General features: G+C 38.0%; 1 protein-coding gene across 5 annotated transcripts in view; it reads left to right on the forward strand.

Annotated features, from left to right (window-relative positions):
* Positions 1-200: 200 nt before the first annotated feature.
* SPOP (speckle type BTB/POZ protein) overlaps positions 201-24579 on the forward strand; it is a 70782-nt gene continuing 46403 nt past the window's right edge. The window contains exons 1-2 of one of the 5 annotated variants that reach the window (XM_081344407.1): positions 201-273; positions 15974-16076. The gene's annotated coding sequence lies outside the window, so the exon portion shown is untranslated. Of the gene's footprint in view, positions 274-676; positions 794-15973; positions 16081-24579 lie in introns of those variants that run through there. The other 4 variants (XM_081344410.1, XM_081344406.1, XM_081344409.1 and 1 more) reach the window with 4 other exon arrangements.

Here is a 24579-nt window from a genome sequence, read left to right on the forward strand (position 1 = left end):
CATGATCCCGCCTCTGATTATTTTCCTTCCTTCCTGGTTATCTCCTGTACTATTCCCAATATTCATCCTCGACATTACTTCTTTCCCGCCATTTTTAGTGCGTCCGCTCCCTTGTGCGCATGCGCAATGGCGCCACCTCCCAGTCTCCTCCCCGTCTGCCGTTGAATGAACGAGGCGTTGTGGCAACGTCACTTAGAGTCCCGGATGTGTCAGGTCAGGGCGTTATGAAGAGACCTCAAGGGGACTGCTGCAGCTATTGCGTATCGTTTGCAGGTGAGGTGGAACGGGTATAACTCACCACATCATAGGGACAAAGGGAGTAATATATAACGCTCATAGGCAAATGATTGCAAAATAATGAGCCAAAGGCCCTGACGCAAGAAGGGGCGGGGCGGAAGGCTAAAAACCTCGGTTGAGGGTCGCGCATGCGCTATGATGTAGCCCCGTCCGTTCGGAGTGTAGCCCATGCGCCTCCATTCAAAGTCTGGCAGATTGCGCAGGCGCCGTGCATGAAATCGTTGTGCGAGAGAGGGAGGTTCAGGTTAATTCTAGGGCACGCATGCGGTGCAAAAAGTTTGTGGCATGCCGCTCCTTTGCGCCTGCGCTGAAGGGAATGAAAGAGGAACAGTCACATCCTGCAGCTTCCTGGCTTTTCTTTCCTTCTCCTCCCACCCCTCTTCTGTTGCGCCTGCGTATAATGTTGCTGCAGGGGCCTTGCGGAATAATGATCCTGGTGCAGCTGCGTAAGGGGGAAAGGATTGCAAGACGGAGAGATGCTGCCAAATAGTGAGCTGTGAGTGCTGTTGCTGCTTTTCAAAGGGAAAAACAAGTAGAAGGGACCAAGAATGCTAATGGAGTGGGGAGAGGTGTTACCTTATTCTGTTTATGTAGTTATCCCTGCCCACTATACTGTCCGGGTCATTGGTTATTCCTATTTATCTTGATAAAGAAAAAAGTGGCAGAAGTTATTTACTGAGGCCAACAGGTAAGAGTCTTCATCCTGATCCCCTTTCCAAGAAGGCAAATAATTAGGTTGAATAATTGGTAAAAGGTGAAATGATGTTAAAGTTCATCAGTCCAGTATGATAACCGATTAAAGAAGGCAGCTTTATATTCTGATGAAGTTTGGTGAGAATGAAACCTGGGCAGGCCATAGGCAAGAAACTTGCTGTTTTCTCATCAGTAAAATAATAACTTCAGTCAGTTTTGCACATTTTATAAGCATAAGCAACTTTATTTCAAAGTGACTGCTGTTGAAAGGATAGAAATCAGATGTGATCTGTACAAGATAATTTTTTAAATTTTTCTAATATACAGTTTTTCCTGTTCACAGGATGTATATTTCCTTTAAATTTGCACTTGAACATCTTTTAAGATACAGAAATTTAAAAATTAAATATCTGTCAACATTTGGTGCCTTGGCTTCTCAGTCAGAGATTTGATAAATGTGTAAAACTTTTTTTTGAATGCTCGATGGGTGCAGTATTAATGATTTTGCAGAAAAGTAAACAGTTGAAAGGGATAGTAGCTATTTATTGATGTACATAACTATTATTCAGAAATTATCTTAGATAACAGGTAAGTGGGTTTCTATATCAAGAGATGTGGCTTCTGTGTTGTTCCTTTGGAAGAGAACTTCTAGCAGGTGTAGTTAAACTTGACAACACTACGAAGTTTTGTCCGCTACAGTCTCCTGCTCTGCAGACTTTGAAATCATGGGGACCTTGTTTTGAACTAACCAGTAGTAATGGCAGATCAGATCTTTAAACATTTGTAACTTATCAAGCAAAATATTCCAGCATTGTAAAATCAAAGTCCAATAAATCAAAGTATAGATTTGAATTAAAGGGAATCTGATTACAAGAGACTATAATAATTCAGATATTGGTTTAAGATATAGGTTCAAATCCATTCTTAGCAGTAGAAGCTTATGTGGACCAGGTAGTGTCTGTATCATGTGATACATTGAGTCACAAACATATCAACTGAGCATGTTCTATGAACCCAGCCTCTTTGGATAGTTTATGGCATAGTATATCATACAAACTGAAAAAGTTGGGCAATGTATGTAAGCCATGCTTAGATAACTAGCATGTCATGCAAATAATACCTGTTGTTCAGAAAACTTGGAGAGGATGCTACATATACTGCTTTTTTCTCCTGAAGAATAAATAGGATATCAGTCTAACAAATGAGTATATGTCAATGCTTAGATTGATTAATATTTAAAATGATTAAATATTTTAAAATAAAGTGACTTGATTTAAAGCTAAGCAGTGAACTGACCAAGTTTGTGGACAATACCAAGCTACACAGGGATGGTAAAATTGAAAAGTTCCAATAGAATTTCTTTAAGCATGATAAATGATCAGCTAAATGGTAAATGCAGTTTAATTTAAGTAGTGTAAAGTGATGCATATTAGAACAAAAGCTACTCCTAATTTTTGCATTTACACAGTTATCAAGGGAAAAGATCTTGGGGGGGGGCATAATAAATAGCTCAGTGAAGACATCAATGCAGCAATGACGAAAAAAGCAAATGCTATAGTAGCATTCATTAGGAAATGGATTTGAAAATAAAACTGCTAATCTTGTAATGTCATTATATGGATCTGTATAACTGCATCTACTGTATAAGTGCATCTACTATGGTGTATACCAGTTCTATTCATCACATTTAAGGTACAGATGTAAATTCAAAAAAGTACAGAAGGAAACACAAAAACATGACTGGTCAAGGCAAGATTCTTCCTATGACTAGAATATTTCAGATTTCAGCTTGGGGTAGGGTTATGATTGAGATGTAAGATATGGAGAAAATGGACAGGAAGATTTTTTCCCTTTTAAAATATTCTGACAAGGGATCATCTGATGATGCTGATTTAGATGTTTTAGAACAGGCAAGAACCCCTTTACAGTACATGTAATTAATGTCTAGAATTCATTACCAGTAGACTAGTAATGGTCACTTTTTTGTATAGCTTTAAAGGGAGGCTGAATTCATGAAGAAAACAAGTCTTATTAAGTGATACAAATTAAAGGCTCACTTAATTCTGGTTGAATGCGCATGTTTCCCAATATTAGGGAAAGGGGAACAACAAAGGGAAAAGAGAATGTCTTGGTTGCCTGTTTGCAATAATTCACAGCCATATGGTTGGGGACTCTGAGAAATCTGGCTTTTACCTGTTCCAACAGGGCTATTTTTATGTTCTCTCTTTTCCTTCCTAGCATTTTCCTGCAGGTGTTTTTTTTAAATCAGTACAAATGATGCTTGATTTATGACCTTTCATTTAGTGATCAAAGTTACAGTAGTACTGAAAAAAATGATTTATGACTGTTTTTCACCCTTATGACTGTTGCAGCAGTCCCATGGTCATGTGATCAACGTTTGGATGCTTGGCAACTGGCTCATATTTATGGCAGTTGCAGTATCCCAGTGTCATGTGATCACCTTTTGCAACCTTTTGACAACCATAGTCAATGGGGAAGCCAGATTCACTAAATATCTGCAGTGATTCACTTAACAACTGTGGCAAGTAAGGCCATAAATGGGGCAAAACTCAATAACTTTCCCACTTAGCAACAGAAATTTTGGGTTCAGTTATGGTTGTAAGTCAAAGATTACCCGTAGAGTGTTGATCCATTGGTTATGACAGGAATTGAATGACCAGATTGTTGCTTAATCCTGATGTAGGTTGAGAGTGACTGGCCCAGAATCATCCAGTTGGCTTTCATGATTAGGGCGTGACTAGAATTCACAGTTGTCTGGTTTCTAGTGTGGTATTTTAACCACTAGAGCAAACTGGTTCTCTTTTATGTCCTCCTCTCTACTTCATAAATATTGCTGGAAATGTGCTTCTTAGTTATCCATGGTAACTTGCTTCAACAAATGTGTTCCAAAATTGGTGTATTTTGAGGCTTGAATGTACTTCTGGGGCAAGCTCTAGAACTATTAGGTGGATGTGAGTTTATCAGCAATTCATTACAACTGTTAAGGAAGGTAATAAATTTTTTGGGGGAAAGACCTCAATTCACCCTATTTATATATCAGTAATGGGTAGAGGAAAAGAGAGGACAAAATATTTCAAAAACAAACTATGAAACATTCTATCATGCTATAAGCAATTTTAAGTGCGATGAAATTTCTGAATAAAGGTAATACAACTGTGCTGCACAACTCTGGATAACAACTGGAGGGCATCAGAGAACACATTACGTTTCTTTGTGGTCATTGAATGGTCATATGTGTTTTTGAGTTCAAATTTGGTAATCTTAAAATAGATTATCCACTGAAAGCAGTGACAGCAGTAAGTTTGGAAGTGATAGACTTTAAAAGTATACTTTTAAAATATTACTCAATTACTAAATTATAATGAGTATGAATTATTTCAAAATTATTTATCAGGAAACATTTTTTAAATTGCTTTTTTGATAATTTCTTAGACATTAATAGTATATATATGCACTAGTATACAGTACTAGTAATTTTTGAAAAGTTAATTTGCAAGACAGCCTTAGAAATTCAAAATAATGGCTACTTTGAAGGTATATTGCATACTGCCTGGAGAGCTAATGAGATAGGGATGTTCTAAAACAATTGGTTATGAAATAGTAGACTGAAACTGCATAATATAGTTAATAGTTCAAGCTGTGGAATGAGCAGATTTAAAATATGTGGATATCCCTTTGGATGTTCAGAGAAAAAAGGTGAGATAGAATCAAGGCTAGTTTATTCTCAAGTATTATTAAATAATACTTTTGGACTTACATACGATTTATCCAAATCAGTGTTTTAATACTGTCTGGAAAATTAAACCAAAGGCCCAACAAATGAATTTTTTTGACTAAGTCTTACCATTTTAGATAACAAATAGAATTATTTTTTACACTATTACTCCATTTAAAATATGACTGGCGTATTCCATACAAATTGGCTAGGAAGTCACATAGCGACTATTCAAAGTTGGAAGGACTCCCAAAAGATATTTATAATGTCCCAGTTCTGAAGTTCCAATCGCCAGGAAGGCTATGGTCATGTTACTGCATTTTGGGCAACTGGCCCACATTTATGGCTGTTTGCAGTGTCCCACAGTTGCTGCAATCGTGACTGCAGTTTATGACGTCTTTGCCAAAAACCGGTGTTTACTTCAGCTTCTGGCAAAAACATCCTGTAGCAAATAATATGTGCGCTTGATGACTGTGGCATTTGCTTAACGACCATTATGTTCCCTTAAACACCACAAAAGTCATAAAATCTGGTTGGTCACGCTTTGCAACTGTCACGACTACCATCATAATTGCCAGACTCAATTATGGTCATTAGTTGAGGACTACCTGTACTAACCTAAAATCTTTCCTTGAACTTGATAGTTCTGAATATGCAAGGAATATAAGAAGTAAGAGAAAATCAGACATTGAATCTGTCCTATGGATCAGGGCTTTTCAACCATTTCACCCATTGTACCACTTTTAGGATATGGCAACATCCGAAGCCTAGCAAGGTGTCAAAAACTTGACGACCAAAAAAAAAAAAAAGGAAAAAAGTGATGAAGTACAGAGAGTCCTTAACTTACAACAGTTCGCTTAGTGACTGTTCAAAGTTACAATGGCACTGAAAAAAGTGCCCCCCAAGCCACAGCCGAGCAAGACACCTGCCTGCCCGCCCAGCGGTGCTCTTCCTCCTGTCTCAGGTTTTCATTGTTGTGAGCATTTCTGTTGAGGATTGGCAGCGGGGGTGGGGTGGGGAGGTATTTGGTTTTTATTCCCCCCCCCCATCTGCTGGGTGGTTGCAGCAGATATTGGTCACTTCACATGACCCTGGGACACTTTGACCGTCATAAATATGAATCAGTTGCCAAGCATCTGAATGTAAATCACAAGACCCTGGAGATACTGCAACATTCCAGCTGATCAGCGCTTCTTCTGGGCTCAGAAGCACCAGGATCAGTGCCAAGCTCCAGCTGGAGCCTGGTGCTGATCCTGGTGCTTCCACTGAGCCCTGACAGCCCCAAAGAAGTGCTGATCCTGCCGCTTTCGCTGAGCCCTGACAGCCTTGCAGCTCCAGCCGTCTCTCGCTCAGGCCTGTGCGGTGCTGCTACCAGCTCATTCCCCTCCCCCGCTACCAGTTTTCTAGGATGGTCACATACCACCTGCCAGGTGCCAATGTACCACAGGTGGTACCCATACCACTGGTTGAAAAGCCCTGCTATAGATTAAAGCAGTAAATATTTTAGCGAATTTTCATCTTAATTTTTGATAGCTCATTGATCAAAGAGTATAAGACAACTTAATTGTTTAATCAAAGAAATATTGAATAATGCAAATTGAATATTTAGGTATTTTTATCCACTTTTTAATTTTCTTTTGAAATAATTATGTTTTCTGAAGAAACCAGAGTGAAATCTAAAAAGACCATATGGATGAATCTTTTGTATCTTTTTTGTATTGTTCTGTTCAGGAAATTGTTCTTGTTTAGTATTTTCAAAGAAAATCATACTTAACATTACAGATTTGTATTTTTATCCCACTTTTATTATTATTATAAATAGCTCAAAGCAGCAGGTATACAAAATACACTAACAATAGCCCTGGGACGTGAGTTGGACTGAGAATAACTGGCCCAAGGTCTCCCAGTTTTCATGACCAAATTAGACCAGTCTCCTGGTTTCTATATTTCATGCATAAGACAGTTTACCACAAAAATGTATGTGTTTATTGCTGTGAATTTTGTGTTCATATGGCAAACTTAAATTAGACAACTTAGACTGCTCTGAAACATATTTACACACCTTTGAGACCCTCGGGAGAAAAAAATATTCAGTTAGTTCTCAAAACACTTAACGTAATTTGCCCTCCTAAATTACTAGGTTTTACAGAATTCCTACTTAATCATTATTTTTCTCACTATGACAGGCTTTATGAGGATGGTTGGACTGAGAGTTGGTGATTGGTCCAACATCATCCAGTGAGCTGCTGGTTGTGGAAATTGGCCTCCCCAGTGTTAGGATAGTATTTTAACTTTGTTTGTCCTGTAATGCTAGTTCTCAGAAGCTTTTATCAGTTTTTGTTGCTTATCAACCTGAGGGAATATTTGTTGCTGTTTAACTCTCAATTTGCTTGATTAAACTTGCTCCAGTAAAAACTGCACAAGATCTAAAAAAAAAAATTAAATGGATGTCCATCCAGAATTAACTTTGCACAGCAAGGCAAATTGTTTAATATTCTTTTTTTTTTTCAAAAAAGAGAAAAATATGAAAAAGAACATTGTCAGTTTGATTTATGCCTATTTCTGAAAGGCTCAAAAAGTATTTATTATGCGTATTTTTCAGTTTTTAATTGCCTTTTGTACTATATTTAGAAGTGTATGCAGTTCTAGTCATAGGGAAAGTATACATATCCATTTGTTAAAGATATTGACAGTATTTTAACCGATCTTGGGAAAACTCACTGACTACTTGTTTTGTTTATCTGATTGGCATTTCCAAAATCGAGGCTTTAGCAAGGAAAGGGTTTGGTGCAGTGCTATAATTTGAAATGTATTTATGTTGTGAAAGCTAAACTAAATCATACACCTACTTGTAAAGAATGTATTATAAATAATTCTCTCATATTTTAAGTCAGCCCTCCATAGTTCTATTTGCATTATGCTGTAAAATGGGAAGTGATAAAGCCCATTCATTTTCTCCTTAATTATAATCTCTTTTCTGCTATGCTTTAATTCAGGTTTATACTGAAGAGTCAAAGTAATTAATTCCTCCATAGGGACCAGTTAATCAAGTAGATAGAACAAACATTTGGTTCAGATTAATTTAGACAATTGTGAGGGCTCTCTAACAGGTATTAGCATTTAAAGTAAAAACAGTACAGAAAATAAAATAGCCTTCTTGTTGGCTTTTCCCCGTTACCTTTAACCAATGAATTTATCTTGCCTTTGCTAAAATTGCATGTTTACATACCCTAACCATATTATCAGTTTCTTCAACATTCTTAGCTAAGAGCCAGTTTGGGCTAATGGTTAAGGCACAAAGCTAGAAAGCAGGAGACTATGAATCCTTGTTTGGCCTTAGCCATGAAAGCCAGTTGGGTGATTTTGGGCTAGTCCAGGGGTCAGCAACCTGAAACCGTGAAAGAGCCACTCGGAACCGGTTCCCTCACAAAAGGGAAAAACTGGGAGCCGCAAAAAATGTGTGCACATGCGCGTACATGCGCGCATGCGCAAAACAGGGTTTGACTAAAGAGTGGAGCCAAGGCGAGATATGCACCTACCCTGCATATTTGAATTGATTGGTTGAACTTTTTTAGTCCCACTTTTTTTTTGGACTGCACATGGCAGAGGACCGGGAGCCGCAGGAGACGGCTGAAAGAGCCGCATGCAGCTCCGGAGCCGCGGGTTGCAGACCTGTGGGCTAGTCACACACACTCAGTTCAACAAACCTCACAGAGTTGTTGGGAGGAAAATAGGAGGAAGGTGTGTTAATGCCTTGAATTAGTTGTAATAATAGTAAAGGCAAGATACTAACTAACTAAACAAACAAAGCCTCATGCCAGTACTTTTAAAACATCCTTGTTTTTCTGTTTTGTCTACAGTAGTCTATCTTTCCCCTACTATACATGAAGGTTACATATTGCATTAAGCTGCATGCTTTACCATACCTTACTGAATAAACTAGAATTGGTAGGATTCACACAATATGTAGTTCACACAGCTTCTAAACCAAAATCAGTCAGATTATGGCTTAATGTGAAGGTTCTAAAATTATGTGAACTATGAGTCCTCAAATTGATAAATGAATATGTGTAATGATTCATTTATATTAGATCAGTATACCACTATTCATAATTGAGTTTTAATATTTAATAAATGTAATAATGATAGACTCACACAAGTGCGAGATAAACAATAAAACAATCCAATCTAATGTATTTTTAAGGGGAAAGATAAACTTACTAATTTTGCATAATTCAAGGTATATATGGCTTTTATTTTTGAGATAGCGTCTTTTACCACATTTATTTTTGATATTTGTTCTTTATAGGAGCAGTTATAAAAAAAATCTAACTTTAAGACTGATTTGTAAATGCAGAATTGGAACTGATTTAGATAGCAACTCTGGCTTGTACAAGCAAAGCCAGAGAGATCTGTCAGTCTTCTTGCCTGAGGAAAAGCAAATCAAGAAAGCTCAAGGGAAGTCCAGACCTCTTGTGTCTGGAGTAATCATTCCCAAACAGAGCCTTTAATAGGTTGTACTGTTAAAAAGATTTGTTGGCATTGACAATAGCCAAACTAATCTGCAAGGAAGTGCAGGAATGTGGAATGCTTCTATGCACCCCTTTTGGCAAGACATAGTTGCAACTGCAAAGGAGATTGAAGGACCACTCAATCATGCCTACATGATAGACCAGTCTGCCACTAAAGATTCCTTTCAAAGGCCCAGAATGGATCACTTCATATCAATATTTTTTTATCTGTTTGGAGAACTATGTTCTAGGAAACTTGTCTTTCCTTTCTCTTTCATGAGAGTAAGGGAATGACACAAATAGTATGGTCTACTTTTGCTTCTACTGATAATACACTATGCCAGTTGATAGTAAATAGCTAATTAACTTGCTGTTCCTAGAACTGCTTGCTGCAGCAACTTCCAACTGGGAAAAAAGGCATAAATTAACACTAAAGCCCCTATCTGTGACCTGCAACCAACCAGAATCTTCTTTGACAATGACAAGCACTCACTGGCTGCCATATTTTAACAGATTTGCCTGATTATGAGACAGAATAGTCCCAAATAATTGGATTTTCTTGTGAGTAAGAATTAGGGCTGCCAGATCTGAGCTTCAAAAAAAGCTATCACACAGATTTATTTATTTATTAGACTTATATTCCATCTTTTATTCAGAAGCTCAAAGTGCTGTGCATAGTGCTTCTTCTCATATTATTTTCCCACACATCAACCCTGTGAGACAGGCTGAGCTGAGAGTACCTGGTCCAAAGTCATCCACTGGGTTTCTATGGTTATAAGGGCTGACTGAAACCTGGTTCTCCTTGCTCAATATTATATAGCTTGTTGCTATCATCTAGTGTTATCGCCAAATTTTTTTTAAATATGTTAGCTTTAGTTAGAACAATGCTGCATCTTATTGTGACCTGGATGTCTAGTTGTGTGTTTTATGTGTGCATGTGTAGAAAAGAAAAGAGCAAACGTCTTTCTAGGTTATGAGGTGAAAAAAGCAGGTGACTGCATTGTTTGGATTCTCTCTCCTTTCTTCCCCCCCCCCCCCCATTGCTGAATTTATTTTGGACCTACTTCATTTGGATTATATATCTCCTTTGACACTGAAAAAGGGGTATGTGGAGGATGGGGAACAATTATATTGTTGAGATATTTGTTCTGAAAGTGAAGGCTGCACCTCAATACAGTAGGAAGTACAATAAACATGGGGCGTTTCAAGTGATAAATGTTTAATATTCTCAGAAATCAAACTGGGATTGAGCACTCATTTACAGCCTAAGCCGAGGAAATCAGGCATAGTGACTGTACATTCTTTGCCACTGGGCCATCATTGTGCTTTCCTCCCATCTCTCTCCCATTATTGTGCTCTCCTCAACCTGCTTGCTGCTAATGCCTCTGCTTTGGATACAGCTTCCTTTTAACTCAGTTGCTAAGCATTGGGATCACAGCTTTTTTTTGTACCTCCACATCTCCACGTAACTGCTAATGAAATAAGCAAAGGGAAGCTGACAAAAGGGGGAACTTCTTGTTTTAAGATCTTCTATGGGTAATTATTAGTATAGTGTGAACTTATGGATTTGGGCTAGAGGGCATTTATCCTGGACAATGCAGAGAGGAAGGAAGAAGCCAAAAAGCTTACACATACAAAACTGGAACTGTGTTAGAATTTGCTTCAGGTTTTGCTTGGATAACTTTGTGTGTTCAGGCCTCCCCTCCCCCCCTCCCCTGCAATTAGTAGTCCCCTCAATTTGCTCAGGACACATAATTTGAGATTGCCTGGCTTAATATGATACCTGAACTAAACTAAGATAGCATCTTAAACCATGGTCCACTGTGCTCAGGTAAAAATAGTTCATAGCTTATATAAACAAGATTTAATAAGTGCAAGGGGAGAATTAGCCAGGCTTCCTAAAATAAAGTTTTGTCCTGCAGTGATGCTATGGTAACTTCAATAAAAGAAGAACTGGCTGTTCTTGATCAAAAAACTTGAGAAAATGACTAATGCAAAAATTCTTTTTTTATTAAAAAGTTTTACAATACATTTTATCTTTAACAAACCAAAAAAAGAAAAAAAACCCTCCCAACCCCCTCCCCTCCCCTTGAATAGGTGTGTGTGTGTGTGTGTGTGTGTGTGTATTCAAAATATAGATATTGACAGCCAATATAACAGCCAATACCAATTGAATTTGGTATTGAGAGTCTAATACAAAGAACACAGAAGCCTCCCTCAGGCTATCATAGATCAGGATGGCTCTTTCAGGCCTATTGAAATCCTGTTTTGCTGCAATGTTGCAGCAAAGAGGGCACAATGCTGCCACTGTGTTGACATAGAACTAGGCTGGTGATTCTATGCAACATTTCTGTCAAGAGGTAGGAGGAGGGGGTGGGAATAGTTGAAGGATCTCTATGAACAATTTTCATCATTCTGTACAAAATAATCAGATTTGCTTTGACATGGACCTCAGTGCTGGGGTCAGTTCATAGATAAATAAATCTGGGTAAGTGCTTGTCCTATTCATATTAATTTATTCTGCTTGCCCATATTGTCAAAGCAGAGATATGAGAGCTACCACTTGCTTGATCAAACTTGGACCTTCCTTTCTGATTCAGTCAGCTTGTTAGGGGGCTGGCTACTAGACCCATGGTTAAATGAGATGCCTTTTTAAATGCATGATGTGCTTCTGCCATCTTAAAGGAAATAGTTATAGGATACTTATTAACAAATTATCCTTGACCCAGATTTTCTAATTACAGGCTAATCTCATATATTCCATTCTTGGAGAAGGTATTTAAGAAAGAGGCGTCATTGCAGTTGAAATTTTCTGGATCAACCTCAAACATTATTTCATCTGACATATATTACTGAAACTACTTTGACCACCTCGATGGATGATCTGTGCTGGAAATAGAGAGGGGAGTGAAACCCTATTAGTTGTCTTGGATGTCTTGGTGGGTTTTGATAACAGTCAACCAGGATATCCTTCTAGACTGTCTGGGCATTGAGAATCTTCTTTTGCAGCGGTTCTAGTCCAGTGTAGAATTTCTGTCCTCAGTGGTGATTTCTATTTAATATTTATTTGTTTGTATCCTGCCTTTTATTATTTTTACGAATAACTCAAGGCGATAAATATACCAGCATACCTTCTTCCTTTTTTCCCCACAGCAACAACCCTGTGAAGTGAGTTGGGCAGAGAAAGTGACTGGCATAAAGTCATCCAGCTGGCTTTCTTGGCTAAGTTGGGACTTGGACTCATGGTCTCCTCTTCTTCTTTCTAGCCTGGTGCCCTAACCACTAGATCAAACTGGGTCTTAATTAATTAATGTCTACATAATTGTCCTACAATATTTCACAAGATCCTGGCTTGTTTTTGTGTTGTTTTGATATATGCATGAGAAGTTTTGCTGATGAAATCTAATTCTAGTAGAGCCTCCTTTTTAACTCTGTAGAAGCAATCACTTGATTGCCTAAGCTTCATAATGGCTGGATGAGGGAGAAGAAGCTGAAATTAAATTGGACACGACAAAAATGTTGTTAATAAAGAGAAATCTGCATTCTGGAAATAAATGATGCTTACTTGAGATGCGTTCAGAGAGGGAAAGTGTGCAGTTTCAGGTGCTCTTTAACTACCAGCTGTCATTGGATTTGGAACTGGTAATAGGGAGTGCAATTCCACAGTTAATCATTAATGTAGCATAGCCGTGAAAATACTTAGTTACTTAGACCAACAAAAAACGCTGTGCTGAAGATGCTGGGGTTCCTAGAAGCGTAATTTATAGATTTATTTATTTTTATTTTATTTATTTTATTATTACATTTATATACCGCCCTTTCCCGAAGGACTCAGGGCGGTTTACAGGGTGATTAAAAAACCAAAATACAAAAGTTAAAAACAAATTTTAAAAGAAATTATATGTGTCCCTGTCTAAATAAAACCCCAGTTAAAATAAGATTAATCCTCAGCCTGGGCCAGAGAGCTCGAAGAGCCAGGTCTTCAGGTCCTGGCGGAATGAACGGAGGTCGGGGGCAGTCCTCAGCTCCACTGGCAGCTGGTTCCAAAGGGCAGGCGCCCCCACTGAGAAGGCCCTATCCCTGGGTGTTACCCGCCGGCAATCTCTTACCGGTGGCACCCTGAGAAGACCCTCCCTGTGGGAGCGCACTGGACGAAGGGAACTTGATGCCGGCAGCAGGTGTTCCCTCAGATATCCCGGACCCAAGCTATTTAGGGCTTTATAGGTCATCACCAGCACCAAGATAAATAGGAAATTCTTTGTGATTTCTTAGCCTATGGATTGCCCTTGCTAAGGAGTTGTGCTTCGTTCCCATTCTCCAAAAACATATTTTTTTTCTTTAAGCTTTTAACTGTTAATTTTTTGTATTTCAACTGCATTCATTTTATTATGTTTTTTTTTACTATGACAGAGACTAAAATCTTACAAATTTTATACAGATACCTTATTTCCCATATTAATCTATTACTAAAAAAACTAAAATCTTGGACATGATTTCTTATACCTTATAAGTTTAGTTGTGGGCCTGACAGATGACTGAGAATTTTCTGAAATCCAAGAAACATTTATCTTACATAGAAGCTTAAAAATTACTAAGTGAGGAGCTTCATATAGGATAGCTAATTTGCGTTGCTAAAGCAATAGCACCCTAATCAACTTTTTTTATCCCCAAGTAAGCAAAAAAAGGTGGGGGTTTTTTGACATTTGAATAGGGAATGGAAACTGAAATCCTGTTTCATGCTTATTTACCTTGTCCCTTTCCTTGGAATACTGGTACTGCAACTCCTTCCAGGATTCAGTTATTATTAGCATACTGCTTAGTGCAAAAAGTTCTTGCAACAGGCCATATCTTAGCAAAATTTTATTCTCCTTAGAAGTATAATAATTTATCCTGCTCCATCCCCACCCTGTCTTTCTTCACTAGGAATTCCTGGTGAAGAAAAATATAGGTAATTGTCGATTTACGATGGATTGCTTAGTGACATCTTGAAGTTACACTGGACTTCCCCCCCCATATGTACTTATAACCTAATTCTAAAGTTCTGATGGCTGTCTCATGGTTACATGACATTTTGGGTGTTCAATAACCAGTCTTCATTTATGGCTGTTTGAAAGTCCTTTAGTCACAAGATACAATTTACTGTATTTTTGCTGAAAACCAGCACTTGTTTCCAGTTTCTGTCAAAAACACTCCATAGTAAGCGATAGGTTTGCTTTATGACTGCAGCATTTGTTTAACAACTGCTACAGAAAGGTAATAAAAATAAGCCCAGTCATGTGGTGACCTGCTTTACAACTGTTATAGGCAGGCTTCATCATAGTTGTAAATTGAGAATACTGGTAAATAATTCTGTATTAATTTGAAAGGTAGTGTATGGGTTTTTTGAGGGAAGGGGAAATTGGTGCAAATGCTACTAAATAATAATTTGAGCCTTTGAGAAGGTTGTTCTGTAGAATTTAATATTGCATGACTTAAGACTACGGCCTGTGACTTCAGAAATTCAAACTAACTACTGCAGATATTTTAATTTGAGAATCTACAAATAAAATCATATATTTTCTGGTAGTTCTGATTCTAGAGATTTCAGGCATGCATATACCTAATGATTGTACATATGTGCATTATTATTTTAGTTGCATATGTACTTAGATGAAGTTAGCCATTGATAGAGCTGATGATCTTTATGTTAAGTGGCATCTTGACAAGTTCTAACTTTGGCTCTCTGAGTTAATTTGAGAGTATGTAACTATTTCATTGCCAGATTGACAAATTGATTATGATGTTGGAATACTTTTGTTTAAATAATATTTGTCTTACATCTAATCTTACATTGGCTTGGTTTATGTCCTAATATGAATAATTTAAAATATTCTGATTTCTGACTATGGCATCTTAAAAGGACACAAATATATATCTGAATTTTTATAAGATGTATGATTAGTGTGGAATATTAACTTCTGCTTTTCTGAGATAATGATGTTGCCTGTTGATATTGGGGTGGAGGGATTGCTGTATTTCACTGTATTGATAGGATATATGTGTGAGATTAAAAGAATACCTTTTCTAAAGAAAGGAATTTCCCACTTGTCTTCTGCTATAAATTAAGATATTTTGTGGCATATTTAATAATTGACTCAAATTCTTAAAATCTTAAGCTATGCTTCATTGTTGTGCATGTATTTTGAAATGTTTTACTTCTTTAGATGTTGGTTCACTGCTTTTGCCTTCTCTGTGTTCAGTCTGATTCTTTCTATTTTGGAGCTAAATGTCTCCCCAGGAAGGCTATATTATTTGAACATCATTTAGTTATTTTCAGTTCAGAATAGTCAAAAGCAGTGCTGCTAAACTTTATGGTTGCTATTTTCATAGAGAACTTCCAAAATATTGCCTCAGTGTCATTTTAGCACCCACGTGTGTACTTTATCTTACTCTAATGTAGAGTGTCTTGGTAGCAATTAATAAAGCTCTGGCAATTCTGTTTTTTAAAAAAAGTGTAACTATTTTTCTTTTTTGTTTATTAAGTAACTGTTCTTCCTCCCCTGCCCCCAGTTGTTTTAGAGCTTGACTTTCAAAAGCTTTGTCCTGTTTTTCCCTGTATACATTTTCTACTAATTATATGCAAAGGTTTTTGCCATTTTTTTTACTGGTTGCGTTGTATGTTGCAGTTATGTAGTTTGTAATTTTCCCACTTTTTTCTATTTTTAAAATCTTCTAACACCTTTCTCTTTTATTAAAGGTTTGATATTACAGGTGACATCGCTGTCTCTGGTGTGGGTGTCTCACTGATCCATTTCCATTTCTGTCTGCTAATATTCTATGGACCCAGCTGACCAGGTGCAGTAGGTATCAAGGCTTGATTTTTTTTCTCACTTCATCAAAAAATACAGATCTTACATTGCAATGACTCAAGTTACAATTGTCACCTAAAATGTGGCAGCATTTTTTCTGTATTCTTAAATGATAAACTGTAAAAACTTTCATGTCTGAGGACATGTGCTAAATTACAGTTGTGTAGAACAAGATACAGTACATCTAAAATCTTACTGCATGGTACATGTTGAAAATAAATGTTTTTGTAAATGAGATTTGCATTGGAGAAGTTTGCCTTGTGTTGATTTTCTCAAATGTTCTAGGCAACATATTGCAGCTTGAACTTTGGCAAATCTCCATAGGAGAAAAACATGATGCTGCCAACTGCTAAATTTTCCCTCCATTCCCTTGCTATTGAAATTTGAAATGTAGCTAAATTTATTGATAGAAGTTTAACACTGCAAGGTCATGTAAGAAAGAAGGAAGTGATTGTCTGTGTTTTGACATGATTTCATACTATACAATGGCCTTGTTCTGTGTAACTGGTGCTACATAGCCATTTATTGTATATGTATGTAAAAAAATCAGAAGAAATATGAGTGTATTTTCAGACGAACAAATGTTAAAAGGTGTAAGCTTTTGTCAACTGTAGCTTATTTCTTCAGATGCATGTTTCAGTGTGTGCTTGCATGCATATTTATGGATTACAAGTTCAGATTGCACTTCTATATTTAAGTAAAGCTCATAGAACTCTGAATAGAGATGTATAGAATTGCACTGATAATTCCATGAAGGCACATTTTTCTTGTCAATTTTCCTGAACCAAGTGATATTTTCCAATGTGATTAAAAATATGAAGATATGCTTCTTTTTAGATGACTAGAATATGTTGTATCAGTAACTTGTTTCAGTATTGAAGTTGGTGCTGGGAATTTATAAAGTAAAGGGGTATATTCCTTATCCTCATCACTGAGGCACCAAAACCACCCATTTTATGTGATTTTATAGACCTTGCGTTTTTTAGATTAAGGTAAATATTTGCATATTGGATTCTGATAATCTAATATTTGATACAAATGTGGAGAACTGCATAGCTGTGCTATGGCCATGGAGGGAAAAGGGGTTCTTTTTTTCTTATCTTACATCTAGCCTTCTAAATAATGAATACAGTGGATATGCTGCAATAGAATACATGTTTCTACATGCAGAAGGAGTATATATCATATACAAGTCGGGATTTTACTATTATAATTTATGGTATCTTGTTCAGTTTGAATCTGTGATCCAAAAACTGTTATGTTTTTTGGATATATTAAAAATATGCTGAACACACATATGCTGAATCCCCTATCAAAGCAGGACAGTCTTCCAGTCCTTGCAAATGCATTTTTACACATTAGTATTTTCTTAAGACAAATGCATGAGAAAATATCTATTGCTCAGTGAATACAATTCATGTAATACTCCATTAAGGAGCCCTTGCAGGGTCGTGCCGAGGAGTTTAGCCAACATCTGTCGGACAAAATTGCTCGGATCCGGACCGGTCTGGACTCCGACTGGGCAGAGTCTGACGGTGATGACATGGGCGGTCTTGGTGATGTTATCTGGGAAGAGTTCGATCCTGTGACTCCGGAAGATGTGGACAGGATCATGGGGAGGCTGAGCTCCACCACGTGTTTATTGGACCCGTGCCCCTACTGGCTGGTTTATGCGGCTCGGGAGGGGACACGAGGCTGGCTCTAGGCAGTGATAACAGCTTCTTTGAGTGAGGGTAGTTTTCCCTCCGCCTTGAAGGAGGCGGTGGTGAGATCCCTCCTCAAGAAGCTTGCCCTGGACCCGGCTGTTTTAAACAACTATCGTCCGGTCTCCAACCTTCGCTTTCTTTCGAAGGTTGTTGAGAGCGTGGTGGCGCATCAGCTCCCTTTGTTCCTGGAGGAAGCTGATTATCTGGACCAATCGGGCTTCAGGCCCGGGTACAGCACGGAGACGGCATTGGTCGCGCTGGTGAATGATCTCTGGCGGGCTCGGGACAGGGGTTGTTCCTCTGTCCTAGTCCTATTAGACCTCTCAGCGGCTTTCGATACCATCGACCATGGTATCTTACTGCGGCGTCTCAGGGGGTTGGGAGTGGGAGGCACTGTTTTGCAGTGGTTCTCCTCCTACCTCCTGGGACGTTCACAGTCGGTGTTGGCAGGAGGGCAGAGGTCGGCCTCGAGGCCTCTCGTTTGTGGAGTTCCTCAGGGGTCGGTCCTCTCGCCTCTCCTGTTCAACATCTATATGAACCAATGGGTGAGATCATTCGTGGTTTTGGGGTCGGGTATGCTGATGATACCCAGCTTTTCATCTCCACCCCAAACCACCCCAGTGATCCCCTCGATGTGATGTCCCGTTGCCTGGAGGCGGTTCAGGTCTGGATGGGGAGGAACAGGCTTAGGCTCAATCCCGACAAGACTGAGTGGTTGTACGTGCCGGCATCTCGGGAAATTCAGGTTATTCCATCTTTAACCATTTGGGGGTGAGGTATTACCCCCCGTAGATAGGGCCTGCAACTTGGGTGTCCTCCTGGACACCCAAGTTGCGGGCCTATAATCTATAATCTTGATATTTTATTTTAATTCCCTTTATTTTATTTGATTCACATATCTTAGTCAATAATATTTCCAATGTTAAAACAAACAGCAATGGTGACAACGGACATCCCTGTCTTGTACCTTTTTCAATTTTACACACTTCTGTTAAACTACAATTAATTATTATTTGAGCTGTTTGTTTCTGATATATTGCCTGATAGATTGTAAAAACCTATCCCCAAACTCCATCTTCTCTAATACTTTTAATAAAAATTGTCAATTCAGTTGATCAAACGCTTTTTCGGCATCCAGAAAAATCAGCGCTGCGGGGATTTGATTATTTCTTTCCAAATATTCTAATAAATTTGTAATATGTCTAACATTATATTTCATTTGTCTACCACTTATAAATCCTGTTTGGTCACTGTGGATCATTTGCTGCATAACCTGCATTAATCTGTTTGCTAAAATTTTTGCAAATATCTTATACTCAGTATTTAAAAGCGATATTGGTCTGTAATTTTTAGGTTGGGTAAGATCTTGATCTTCCTTTGGAATCAATGTTATAAAAGCTGTTTTCCATGAAGGAAGCACTTCTCCAAATTGAATTATTCTAAATAACTCCTTTAAGGGTTCCATCATTTCTTGTTGTAAATTTTTATAATAAATAGCTGTCAAACCATCTGTTCCAGGTGCCTTACCCACTTTTAGTTGTTTAATTGCTAAAATAATTTCTTCAGCAGTTATTAATTGATTCATCCCTTCCCTTTGCTCTTGTGTAAGTATAGGAGTATTCACTTCTTGTAAATATCTATCTATATCTAAACCTTGAATTGTGTCGCTAGCATATAATTTTGAATAAAATTCTGCAAAAACCTTCTTAATAATGTTTTGTTGAAACACCTCTTTACCCTTATATTCTATTTTATCTATATTACGTGATTTTTGTTTTTTCCTTAACAAATAAGCTAGCCACCTACCTGGCTTATTAGCATTATAAAAGGTATTATATTTAGCATATCGTAAATTAGTTGCCACTTGATCTGCCATGAACATATTAAACTGCCCTCTTAACAAATTAATCGCTTCTTTCACCCTCTTGTCAGATGGGTTCAGGATGGAAACCCTCTCTTTCATCTTTATTTCCTCCTCTAGCTCCTTACGCTTATATTCCAATCTATGTCTATGTTTATTATTCAAATATATTAGAACTCCTCTCATATAAGCTTTACTTGCATCCCAGACCATTTCGATTGGAGTACCCTTATGCATATTTATAGTAAAAAATTCTTTCATTTGTTTTTTACATTCTTCCACATTTTCCTCATATCTGAACAAATTTTCATTTAACCTCCAGGATCTCCTGTCTCCCTTTCCCTGATCCAATTCCATCCGTACTGGACTATGGTCTGATAAGGTTCTTGGACATATCTTAATCTTCTTAACCCTAGAAAAAAAATCATTACTAATTAATACAAAATCAATCCTAGAAAAAGATTGGTGTCTATCAGAAAAAAAATTAAAATCCCTTTCTTGCACATTTCGTTCTCTCCAGACATCTCTCAGTTCCAAATCATCTTTCATATCAAAAAAAGACTTAGGCATGATTTGGAATACTTTTAAAAGGTCCTTTTTTGTCTTTCTGTGTATCCAAAACTCCATTCCAGTCTCCCATTAAAATACAAGATTTATAATCCCATTGAATTATTTTATTATGTAAAAGTTTGTAGAATTTTCCTTGCTGTTGATTGGGCGCATATATTCCAATTAAAAGTATTTTCTTCCCTTCTATTAAAAGTTCAATTATAATATATCTTCCTTGTTTATCTGCTACAATTAAGTTAACTGTTAGGTCCTTCTTCACATAAATAACTACTCCGTTTTTCTTGTCCTGGGCTGATGCAATAAATTGTTTACCCAATCTAAAGTTTATCAAATATTTTTGATCTGATACACGAATGTGCGTTTCCTGCAAACATATAACTTCATTTTTAAATTGTTTCAAATACTGAAATATTTTCTTTCTCTTTTGCGGAGAGTTTAGACCATTAACATTCCATGTTAGAAACTTTGTCGCCATCTATTGCGACTTGAAGCTTTCGGAGCGTATCTTGCAGATCCATAAGCACCTGCCTCTTTGGCCTCACTCCTCCCACTGCTTCCATAATAATAGATTCTTGAGTGGTGATTTTAGGGTACTGTTTCTGTTGTTCTTGTTGTTGTTCCTTTCATCTGGTTGCAGCCCGTGTCATTCTCTGAACCTTTGGTTCTTCTAATGGTACCAGGGGCTGCACAGTTTCCAGAGTTTGTTGTACTTCTTTTACAGTCAGCAGGGTCACCTCTTCATCTTGCTGTATTCCTTCCATTTGTGCCTGTCGCGCTCTTCCTTCCTTTCCTCTTTTGAATTCTAGGGATGGCGGTGAACCTGCTTTCAGTACATTACAGTAAAAATCTCTTGCATCCAAAACTGTATTAAGACGATATCTTGTACCTGCATAATTCACCGCCATCCCAGTTGGCATCTCCCATCTGAACTGGAGCTATCGTTTTTTTAATTCATCTGCCAAGAAGACAAACTCTTTCCTTTTTCTTAGAATTCTTGGTGGAATTTCTTTCAAAATCAGGACCTCTTGATCCGCCACTTTAAATCTATTATTATAAAAAGCTTGAATAGTTGCATTTCTAATCATTCTCTTTGTAAAATAAACAATCACATCTCGTGGTAGTTTTCTTTGCCTAGCAGTCCAGGAGTTGACACAAAATATTTTATCTATTTCCATTATAAAGTCTTCAGCTCACCATCCCAGTATAGGTGCTACAGCATTTGCAAATATCTCTTCCAAATTTTCTTGTGGATTTTCTTTCAGACCTCTTACCCTCAAAGCAAAAACTCCATGTCTGTATATTGTATCATTACCACTGTTGCGGAACAATTAACATTCCGACCAGAGGAGGATGAACCGTGGTTCATTTGCATGGTGAATATCAAAGAAAAGGAAAACCAAGGCATATTCTATTGTAAAACAAAAGACCTAAACTGACTACATTCTCTCATCAGGCAGAAGAGAAAAGTAAGAAGTAACTGTGAGAAACTTTTTCTAGGCATGCGCACAAAACAGTCTGAAACCATAACATAGCTGGACATATGAGAGTCACTATGGTTACATGATAAGATAGTAACACAGGTGCAGAGAGCAGGGGAAAATGTACAGATAGAAACGAGCGAAGCTGGCAAAACTAAAAAACACGCAGTGACATCCCCTTCTTTTGTCAGCGAAGCAGAAACTCAGATAAGGCACATCTTCTTGCGCAGATACTCGTGTTGGGCTGTAGGAAGTGGTTTGTTCAGCATATCAGCAATTTGGTCATGTGTAGGCACATACTGCAATTTGACAAAACCTTGTTTAACTGCTTGTCTTATGTTTTGGTAACGGATGTCAATGTGTCTGGACTTGGAACCTGTAAAGCGATTCTCAGAGATATAAACCACAGATTCATTGTCTTCCATCACAGTGATCGGTCGAATTGGAGGTGTCCAGATATCTGTGACTAAGGCATCAAACCAGGTTAAGGAATTGCATGCATCAGAAACACAAGCATACTCAGCTTCTTTAGAGGAACAAGAAACAAAATTCTGTTTACGCACATGCCAGTAAACAGGACATCCATTTAAAAACATCATATAACCTGAAGTGCTTTTACGTGATTTTTTATCACTTGCCCAATCTGAATCTGCATAACAACATAACTCTGCATAGTCAGTATGTGTGGGTTCTAACAACAACTTCATGTCTTTGGTGTGTTTTAGATATCTCAATAATTTCTTAACACATGTCCAATGAAACTGTTTTGCCTTGCCTACGTGTCATGATAGGAGATTAACACGAAGTGCAATGTCAGGTCTAGTCCAACTACTAATATATAGCAGCGATCCAATGACTGAGCGATAAAGTGTTTGATCCTCGAACTCAGGACTCGGTTCATGTGTCAAGTTGTGAAAGTCAGTTTGCATGGGTATACTCACTGGTTTAGCATTCTTCATGTTGCAGTGATGCAATAGTTGTTCAATCTTATCTTCTTGTGTAAGACTGAACCCCTTCTGAGTTTTGGTAACTTGAACACCTAAATTAAGTGTTAATATGTCCTAAAGACCTCAATGTGAAAAACTGTTGTAAAGCTTTAGCAAAACATTTACTCATCTGCTTATTCGGACCAATATAAACAATATCATCAACATAAACAAGAATTATCTCATACCTATTATCAGATCTTTTTGTAAACACGCATTCATCTGTTTCGGACTTAATAAAGCCCATTGAATTTAGTTTGTCAGAAAGACATAAGTACCACATTAAACCAGACTGTTTCAGACCATAAAGACTTTTGTGTAGAAACCAAGTATCCCCTTCTTGCTGTCGGAAACCTGGAGGACCTTTGACATAAATTTCTTCATCAAGATCAGCGTGTAGATAAGCCGTTTCAACATCAAACTGGAAAACTTCTAGACCAAGGATAGTTGCAGTGGCTAAGGCAATTTTCACACTCTCAGTCCGCACTGTGGGTGAATAGGTATTTGTATAATCCTCAGGATAACGTTGAGTGAAACCCTGGGCTACAAGTCTGGCCTTGTACAACGACTCACCATTTGGCTTCTTTTTAATTCTGTAGACCCAACGAGTGCCAATAACTTTTTTGTTTGCTGGAGGGCTTGCAGGCGTAAACACATGAAGTTTCTTTAGACTGTCCATTTCAGCCTGCATTGCCTTAAACCATTTATCTTGCTCTGATGCAGGAAGATGTTTGATTTGTGTGAACTTCTCAGGAGGAAGTATAACATTACAAATCAAAGGTAAAGGTGCTTTCGTTACTTACCACAAATACTGTTTTGGTGGAATTCCCTTTGTGGTCCTCTTGGAACATCTCGGAACAACCGTCCATTCTTCTTCCATTTCATCATCGTCACCAGCAGCATCGGCGGCTTGCGAAGATGGAACAGTGGGTTGAGAAGAACTCGTGGAAGGAACATTCGCCTGTGCATCTTGATCATCAGGCTGCGTGGCATCAGCAGCAGCATCTCTAGGAAAATAAACTCCAGGATCGTTAGAATGAATCCTGGACCAGTCAGCATCTTCCTCAAAAATAGCAGATTGTGAAATCACTATGACATGATGAGAGTCAATATATTTGCTCCATTTTGAATTATCATCAATACCCATAAATCTCATCCTTTTTGCTGCAGGACCCCCTTTCTTTCTTTGGGCTAAAGGAATATTGAGCATAGCGTAGGAACCAAAAATATGGAGATGTGAGAGGTCAGGCTTGTGTCCATATAACATGAAATAAGGGGTCTGATTTATGACACTACTCCAAGTACGGTTGATGATATGATTAGCATATTTAATAGTTTCACCCCAGTATGGAAGACTGAGATTAGCATCTTCAAGAAGGCAATGCATCATGGTTTGCAGAACCCCATTTCTGCGTTCTGCCACTCCATTTTCTGCCGGAGTGTAAGGAGCTGAGGTCTGGTGTAGTATCCCATTCTTATGCATCCAGTCCTGGAAATGCTGAGACATGAATTCAGCACTGCGATCACTCTGAATTCTGGCGATGCTGACTTCGAATTGGGTATAGACAAGATTGGCAAAGTCTTTAAAGATCTGAAAGGTCTCAGATTTTTCCCTCATAGGAAATACATATCCATATCTAGAGTAATTATCAACAATTGTCAAGAAATATCTTTTACCACCAATTGTTGGTGTAAAAGGACCCACTATGTTGGTGTGTACTAAATCAAAAATGCGTGTTGACAGGCGTGTAGCGCGTTTTGGAATTGCTGCTGCTTTGGATTTGGCTTTCTTGCAGACAGCACAGTCCAAGAACACCCTACACCCCTTTAGATCCAAACCTCTTGCGAACTCTGGCATCTTCTTCAGAACACGGAAACTGGCATGATCCAATC

Source organism: Vipera berus (genome assembly GCF_964194415.1).
Source record: "Vipera berus genome assembly, chromosome: Z".
Classification (NCBI taxonomy): domain Eukaryota; kingdom Metazoa; phylum Chordata; class Lepidosauria; order Squamata; family Viperidae; genus Vipera; species Vipera berus.